Source organism: Zingiber officinale, chromosome 4A (genome assembly GCF_018446385.1).
Source record: "Zingiber officinale cultivar Zhangliang chromosome 4A, Zo_v1.1, whole genome shotgun sequence".
In the NCBI taxonomy this organism is placed as follows: Eukaryota; Viridiplantae; Streptophyta; class Magnoliopsida; order Zingiberales; family Zingiberaceae; genus Zingiber; species Zingiber officinale.
Genome location: NC_055992.1, coordinates 128,773,123 through 128,780,740, shown reverse-complemented (window position 1 = coordinate 128,780,740; position 7,618 = coordinate 128,773,123). Strand labels below are relative to the sequence as shown.

Genomic DNA, 7,618 nt, shown 5'->3' with positions numbered 1-7,618 from the left:
ACACTAGTTATGAGCCATCCACCAAATTTTGTACAAGACCAAATCAATTATCTTTAGAATTATCGAGCATAATGGTTATCGTGTTTAACAATCCGTTTTTGTATAGGTACGTTAGAATTATCTAGCATAATGGTTGTCGTGTTTAATAATCCGTTTTTGTATAAGTACGTTTCATGTCCGTCTCAGAGAAGCGACGTGTATGCATTAATGGACTTCCAACAACTCCACTTGAATGCAACGAACACCGGTCTCGACGACGCACCACCAAATTACAGGGATGGCGACCGACAAGACATTTCCAAAATTTAGCTATCACATGAATTAGGACAACCATCGAGGAGGAAAATATAAGCCTAAATATAAAGGCATAGGACACCTTTCTCTTTCATAAGTCAAGTCGTTAGATCAAATGAACTTGTATTTACACGTCTTCTTCCTTATCGACCCATCATCTCCGATCTCATTAATAACGTTAATTATGGAGATTATACGCGTCAAATCTTTATCATTACAAAAAACAACATTATTGACGCAAGACTTATTATATAGTTTTATTTTCTTACATGCACTAAAATATCTTCATCCGTGAAAATTAGCTTGGTTTTTTCTGTTTATTCAGCTCTATTTGCAGCTAGTGATCGAGCTCATACGTCGAGCTTGCTACATGCTTCGTCTGTTGCTTTTGCTCTTAGCAATGACTACAGCAGATCTAGTCGATTAGCTGAAGCAAACAAATTCTCTCGAAGGCCAAGAAGCTATACTATACTGATTGTTTTTCTTCGAGATGGCAAAGCAAAAACATCTTCGTTGACTATCTATTGCCCTCCCAATGATTCCTCCTCTGGTAACCCTTGAAATACTAAACATTAACAAAAGATGTGCGTACCATGCTTAAGTGATTATTGCATTCTACTTAATTTAACTTTGTATGACTCGTGCAATCCTGTTCATATATATATATATATATTATTTTCTCTAACATATGGAATATTCATCTCTCCTAGTCTCCTACTATATAAGAGAATCTCCAAATAATTAATTCAAATGATCATGCAATATTAAGTGTTAAATCCTTACTGGTGAAATTAACCAATCTGAGAGATTCGATTAATCCATTTCGTCCTTTTAAAAATCAAAATGAATTAATGGCGGACGTGTTTTATATCGACTCTTATAATTCATCTTTATATATGTTGTTGTGAGACAAGTGACGGGTGCAGTGGACTTTCCATCCACGCCACTTTGATGGAAGACGGTCTCGTTGGCGCCACGAAGCCCGCGAGACATTTCCAAAATTTAGCTATCATATTGATTAGGGAGTCTACTGAGCAGGAAAATATATAAGCCTTAATAAAAATGAACAAGGCATCTTTCTCTTTCCTAAGTCATGTCGCTACTTATGAAACGTTTACTTTTCAAACTCAGGTCGTCGTCAATATGGGCTTGAATTATGCATGCCTTTCTTTATTCCGGTTCATTCTAACTTTTCGGGTTCTTAGATGAAAAGAAAAAATAAAAACACCTTTATAATAATAAAAAGAACAATGATATACTCAAAGAAAAAATCTTAATGAAAAGTTCAAAGATAAATATATAAATTCATGGTCCACTATTTCACTTTTTGTAGACCCCATCATTGTGTCTATCCTTTAACTTTTTATTAAGATTTTTTCCTTGAGCATATCATTTTTATAAAAAAATATATAGATTAATGTACAATTTAAATACAATTTAATAGAAAATTTTGAAAATTAATATATTTCATTTAAAATATGATAAACTTTATACCAAATATATTTCTCAAGATTTTTTAAAAAATACAAAATCGTACAAAAATATATTTCCTAAGTTTCTTCAAAAAGTGTAATACCTATGAATACAAAAATTAAATATGAAATAATTATTAAAAAAGTCTATATCTTCTAGTATTTTGAGAAGTAAAATCATCAATAAGATTTTCAAAATCAAATTTTTGTAACACATTATTTTCGATACATAAGATTATCAAGTCATTTATATGCAAATCATTATCATCATCTTCTCTCAATTCTTCCGGCTCATTCGTTATATGATTATGATCATCATTTTCTCTCAATTCTTTTCGTTCATTGATTGTATTATCATTTAGCTCTTCTTGATTACTCAATCGCTGCTCATTTATTGTATGATCATTTAGTTCTTCTTAACTTTTTTCTTGTAATTCATCAATTGAATCTTCAATTAAAGAGCTAGCTTTAAAAAACTTACAAAAAATACCTTTGTGAGTTTTAATAATTTGTTCTACTCTTTTTCTTTTGTTTCTTTTCTGACTCCAATTTTGATATTTCTTTGAAAACATATTTATACTATCAATTTCAAGTGTAAAAATAAAACACACAAAACTAGCAACAAAGCTAACAATAAAACAAACACAAGTAATGAAAATAATAGTTGAAGAACAATAAAGCTTGACTTATAATTGAAGCAATCGATATAATCTATTATATGATTATTAAAATTGGGACGATTTATTTTAACTCTTTCAAATTGGTAAGAAAAATCATAAAATGTAAGCTCCAATATCAATATTGACAATAAGAAAAAATATAGATAAATAGGTAAGTTACGTTGTAAATTTATATATTGATGAATGATGATATTAATGAAATTAAAATTTCAATTGGAGAATAAACTTTTCTAATTTAATTAGAAGAGATTCAAAGGAGAAGATAGGAAAAAAATGAGGTTTATAATTCATACTTAAGAAAAAGTACAAACAATAAAATTTTGGAAAGAGAAAAATAATCATTTATCTTTTTTTTTTTCTTGGACCTTTATTAAAATAATTCAATAAATTTTTTGATGATTTTTATTAAAATAATTTAATTATATATAATATATGTTATATATACATGTCAAATCTGAAACCCTTAAAAATCAAATGCCCTTGACCATGGGGCCGGCCTTGAAAATAGATCATTATATTGTCCAAAAAAAACCTTGAAATATTACTTTTCTCCGTGGGCCAAAATATCTTCGTCTTTGAAAATAACTAGTTTTGTCTCTTTATTTATTTCTATTTGTAACTAGTGTTCGAGCTCACGTCGAATTGCTAGTTAGCTACCAGCAAAATCAGAGAAGAGAGATAGATTGATGACGAAGAAGAAGAAGAATGAAATTTGCATGTGTCTTCTGTTGCTTTTGCTCTTAGCAATTAGTAGAGCAGACTCCTCGATTAACTCATGCACCAGGCGTTGCGGTGACGTCGACATCCCCTTCCCCTTTGGCATCGAGTCGGACTGCTTCCTTCCCGGCTTCCACGTCTTCTGTAACCACTCCAAACTCTACTCAGCTGGCAACATCCAAATCCTCAACTTCAGCCTTGTTGAGCCCCGAGCCACAATAATCCAGAAAAACGCACACGTCCACCCACAAAAGTACAACAACTCCACTGGTGGAGTCTACATCTCAAGGGAGATGGACCTCACCGGCTCGCCTTTCTTCTTCTCCATTAGAGACAACATCTTTGCCGCCGCCGGATGCAACGTCGTCGCCTTCTTCAGCTCGTCCAACACTTTGTTCAACACTCCCAATGGACGTGCCTGAGTCTCTCTCTGCAACGACACCAACTACAATATCGGCGTAATTAGTGGTTATTCTTGCTCTGGCGCCGACGGCTGCTGCTGCCGGGTGACCGATATCCCCTTGGGAATGAAGCAATTCACTTCCTACTTGATCCATGACTTCGCTGGATTTAACGGCTCGACAACCCAAAATTCGCCGTGCCTCTTCTCGTCCATTCTGGATGTGCACTCTTTTAACGGGACGTCTCGCTGGTGTGACTTGTATAAGCGATACCAAGGACAGTTTCCGGTCGCCGTCGTCTGGTCCATCTCCAACTCGTCGTGCGAGGAAGCTAAGCTCAATCGCACCACCTATGCGTGCCGGAGTCGGAACAGCTACCGTTTACAACCTTACCGCGGATACACCTGCAGCTGCAATGATGCTTACGAAGGCAATCCTTACATAGAAGACGGATGCAATGCAAAAGGCGCCACGAGGATAAGTAAGTTTTCTCTCCAGTTAATTCAATTTTATTCTTCTAAAATCAAAATAACATTAAACATTTCTTTCTTTTTTCCATTTTGGTTATGTGATAAGTGTTGTTTCTTGGCAAAAACGGTTATAATTCAAATTCCTAAGATGAGATTTCTACGAAGAATACCGCATAAGGTTAATTAATAGTCAAGAATTGAGATTAACTAACTGCCTCTAGGTTCGACTGTAACAAAAGGAACCCTCTGTAGGATTTGAATTCTCCTTCAAACAATTGGGTCGCTATAGTTCATCACAAACAAATACAGTTACAAGCCACACAATCTAACACAATTGATTCAAGCATGTAATTTTGTAAACTAAGTACACAAACTAATTAAACATAGGGCATTTTATGCTCGTACATATTTGAGTTAAATAGGTCAGACTCAAAGGTAGATCCACTACCTTAGCGGCCCCCCTAGTGCCGGCCCCACGGATATGGAGGGAGGTTCATGCAGGTACACAGGCCATAGGCGCATGGCGGGATAAACCCCAGGTCGTCAGTTCCTGAGAATCGACCCCTGGTCATTACGCTAGAGATACCATGCGCCCACCGTCTGCGCTACGCCCTGGGGGCTAAATATTAAGTACTCATTTATCATTGTTGGAGCATATATGCTATATAAATATTAAGTATGTTTGAAATCTTCTATGTTATTTGTGCCATTATAGGAAACATCCTGATGATTATTAGTGGAAGTGTTGGAGGCAGTGTGCTTGTTTGTACTGCTATTTTGGCACTATGGAGAATTTTGGAAAAAAGAAATCTTCAAAATAGAAAAAAGAAATTCTACCGTAAAAATTTAGATTTGTTAAGAAAAGAACAATCTTCTACCGATGAAATTGTTACTGAAAGAATGAAGATCTACGAACTAGATGAATTGGAAAAAGCTACCAATTATTTTGATAAAACTCGAGTTGTTGGGGGCGGAGGTCATGGAAAAGTGTACAAAGGAATTTTATCGGATCAACGTGTAGTTGCAATCAAAATGCCAAAGATAACAAATGAAAGTGAGCTTAGACAGTTCGTTAATGAGGTTTTCCTTCTTTCTCAAACCAATCATAGAAATGTGGTTAAGTTGATGGGGTGTTGCTTGCAAACTGAAGTTCCTTTGCTTGTATTTGAGTTCATATCAGGCGGAACGCTCTCTGATCATCTTCGTAATCACGAGCAATTCTCACCTTTATCATTTGAAGATCGTCTAAGGATTGCCTACGAAGTTGCTAGAGCATTATCCTATATATACTCAGAAGCTTCCATAACAATTTTCCATAGAGATGTTAAATCATCCAACATTCTACTTGATGAAAGAAACACTGCAAAACTAGCAGATTTTGGTGCTTCAAGGGCTGTTACTTGCGATAAGAATTCAATAACTACTATTGTTCAAGGAACTTATGGATACTTAGATCCTGAGTACCATCAAACAGGAAGATTAACTAACAAGAGTGATGTCTATAGCTTTGGAGTCATTCTTGCAGAGCTTTTGACTGGGAAATTGGTGGTTCCTTACGAAAAAGATAATGATGAGGTGAGAAACATCGTTATGGATTTCATTGCTTCATTGACGGATAATTCACTTCTTGAGATCCTAGATCCTCTAGTTTTAAAGGAAGCAAAAGAAGAAATTCTTCAAAAAATTGCAAGACTCATAGAGAGGTGCCTCAAACTATATGGGAATGAACGACCAACAATGAAGGACGTGGAGGAAGAACTCAAAGCTATGAGAGCAAAGAAACCAAACGTTGATCCTAATAGCCTGGAAGGAACTGCATCAATTGATACTCGCTTAGATCATGGTGTTAATAGTCTTGAAGGAACTGCATCAATTCATACTTGCTTTGAAATTGAAGCTAATAGTCTTGGAGGCACTGCATCGTTTCATACTTGCTTTGATATTGAAGCTAATAGTCTTGAAGAAACTGCATTAATTGATAGTTCCATGTAGTAACAGTATGGCTTGCAACACTAGTCAACTTATAGATAAGTATAGTGGCGTATATGAGCTTGAGAAGACAATGTATATATATATATATCTCTGTGAAAACACATAGGTGCTAAACTTGCTTCAAGTATTTCCTTCCTTTAAGTTTGGTACTGTTTCTGCCATCCTTTTACTGCCAATCTGTGTGTATTTGGTTGCGCGTACAATGCATTACTAAATTGAAAGTTTAATATTTACTCATTGTTTGCCTTTTATCAGCTACTTTGCACCACAAGAAGTATGGCATCCCTTTGCAAATTTCCATGTGCAGTAGAAATCTGTGAACTATTTTATTCTCTAATTGCATAAACATAATTGATTCAGGATTAGCATACATGGTCGATCCAAAGATTGTTAACAAAAATTACTAACAATAAAATAAAACTACTCCATCTTCCTAAATCTACCTTGATTGAGGCTTTGTGCGATTGATTAGGCTGGCAATTCTTCTCAGCTAGAGGGTGATCTTTTGAATTCATTTGCCTTCAACTTATAGTCGATTCTTTCTTTTGCTTGTTGATTATTTAAGATGTATTGTGTCATTTAAGTGCTTTGTTTTTTTTTACACCGTTTTTTTTCATGTGAATATGTCAATCATCTTTCAAACTTCATCAGTAGATCCCTTATAATGATATCCTTTTGAATCTAACTCAGTAACTTGATTATCTTTCGGATAAAGAAACATAACACCCAATATATATTTTAGTCTTCTAATTAGAAGTATATCAAATGTACTATATATGTCGACATCTTGGACTCCATCTCTGGCTCACTCCATAACTAAGTTCTTGATCACACCGACATTGACGGGTTGACGGGGGCGCTGGATACGAGCGTATTCGTCTTTTGTCATAATTGATCACACCGACATTAGAAGACTCAAACAACTCCCTTTTGGGCTAAAAGAAGTTGTATTTTTTTTTTTTAAGATGCAAGGAAAAATATCTTCTTTGTTTATTGTTTATACATTGTCCAAGACTACTTATTACAAATGCTTTATATGAAAAATATCTTATTCTTTTCTTCATCGTATCTCATCCATTGATGTTGATTTTGTAGGATCGTAAAAATACTAGAGGAGATGAATAGTATTTTTTACTTTTTTAAAATCAAATGTACGCATCGAAAAAGAACATAGACGAAAAGTGAATGCTAACACAAGTAATTTTACTTGGTTCAGAGTCTTCAACGACTCTTACTCCAAGGGTCGCACTCGTTCAGTACTTTCGTTGAGCAATCACTATAATCACGAAACAATTACATAATTTAAGTACAATTACAGGAATTACATTATACCGACAATATAATTTTAAAAACTTGAGTACAGGTTGTCAGTGCAGCTTTTAGGTATCTCGGAGACCTTTTCGGAGTAACGCGTTAGTACGAAAGTTATAACAATTGATATTATGAAGTTGTTGGTCGAAAACCCTTATATAGACTCATTTCGGGCACCTAAAACCACTCCAGACGCCTGGAGCATGCTAACATGGTGACCTTTCATCGAAACTTCATCTATGAAGTTTTATCCACCTCCAAGCGCTCAGACTCCCTCTGGG

The 7,618-nt window shown here is 35.0% G+C and overlaps 1 pseudogene; it reads left to right on the top strand.

Moving 5' to 3' along the window:
• The first annotated feature begins 3,045 nt into the window (after positions 1–3,045).
• On the top strand, positions 3,046–7,336 carry LOC121972781 (annotated as a pseudogene).
• The last annotated feature ends 282 nt before the right edge of the window (positions 7,337–7,618 follow it).